Genomic DNA, 1593 nt, shown 5'->3' with positions numbered 1-1593 from the left:
CAAATGTTCCGGAATTTATCAACCTAGGAACCCCTCCTAATGAGAATCCTAGTACTTTTCCTTACTTTGGAAATGTTGGTCCTCCTTACATGGCTACTTTGTCATTACCTGGATTTACAATAGGTTTACCGATATGGTTATTTTCAACTTCGTTGGCCCAAAATACTCCAATTGTTCCATCTCAACCGGATGCTTCACCTCAATAGAGTTCACCATCTCAACATCACCAACCTTCTGTTGACCCTTTACCTTCTTCGCCTAATTTTTCTTCCTCCATTTCTTCCTCTTCGCCTGGTAAAAGCCTTGATGCTAGTAACCAGGAGGCTAAGAAGAAGAAGAAAGGGAAGAAGAAGAAGAAAAAGAAGCAAGATAAGAAAGAGGTCAACCAACCAACCATGGCTGTAAATGTTAGTTGTGTTGAGGAAAATTCCGACATGCACCGTAAACCCAAATACCCTTGCAGGCTTTGTAAGGGTGACCACTTCCTTGTCAATTGTCCTGGTATTCCAAAGGTCTTGGAAGTATGGTCAGAAAAATCTCATCAACTTTCTGTTGATCCATCAACCAGTGATAGTCAGGTTCCTGGGGAAAAGGGTAAAGTTAGGTTTCCTTGTAAGTTATGCAAAGGGAGTCATCAAACTCACATTTGCCCTCACATGGATGAAGCCTCAACATTGTTGGAAAACCTTACTGTTCCACAGCAAGAATTTCCAACTGGTTACCGTAAACTTTCTCCCAACCTACCGTCAACTGACGGAGTGATTGATCTAAATTCAAGTACAGTCGATCACACTCTCCCATTGGAGAGTGAAACTCATGTCACTCAGGTTGATGATCCATTAGTTGATCAAGTGGTCGATTCAATTTCACATTCGGTCGATCACACTCTCCTTTTCGAGAGTAAATTTCATACCGCTCAGGTTCTTCTTGTTACATCAGATTCTTCTATGCCGGGGGGCATTTCACATGTTTCTACAGAACCCCCTCCAAGCACTGAGGTCTTTTCCTTTGATTGGAATAGACTGACAGAACCTCGTCTTCCTTCCTCCATCCCTTTCCAAATCATTGTCAAGGCTGGTGGTAGGGACATACATCGTACTCAGGTAGATGAAGGTGCTTCTGTTAGTATTTTATCCTCAGCTGTTTGGAAAGCTTTGGGTTCCCCTCAGCTTGCGCCTATTACGCAGAATCTGAAAGCTTTTAACAGAACAATTAGTGAACCTTTAGGGATCCTTCCTAAGTTTTCTATTACCTTGGAAGGTAAAACTGTTTGTGTTGATCTTATGGTAGTTCGAGGTCCCTTGGATTTCAATTTACTCCTTGGGCGAGACTATGTTTATGCAATGAAAGCTGTCGTATCGACACTCTTTCGCGTGATGTCTTTCCCTCACAATGGCAGTATTGTGACTGTAGACCAGCTTTCGTTCCCTAGTCTTGTTTCAACTACCAGTAATATGACACCCCTAAATGTTCCTGATTCTAAAGTGGTATCTACCCTGCCACGGGTTAATTATGTGGCAACTGGTCCCATGTTCTCAATTACCGATGTAAGTGAGCCTCTCACTGTTGCTTTAGATCCAGTAATTGACATGG

Source organism: Pinus tabuliformis, chromosome 9 (genome assembly GCF_031772625.1).
Source record: "Pinus tabuliformis cultivar Carrire ecotype Pingquan chromosome 9, CPIR1, whole genome shotgun sequence".
NCBI classification, from domain to species: Eukaryota; Viridiplantae; Streptophyta; class Pinopsida; order Pinales; family Pinaceae; genus Pinus; species Pinus tabuliformis.
Note: the sequence above shows the minus strand (reverse complement) of the source record.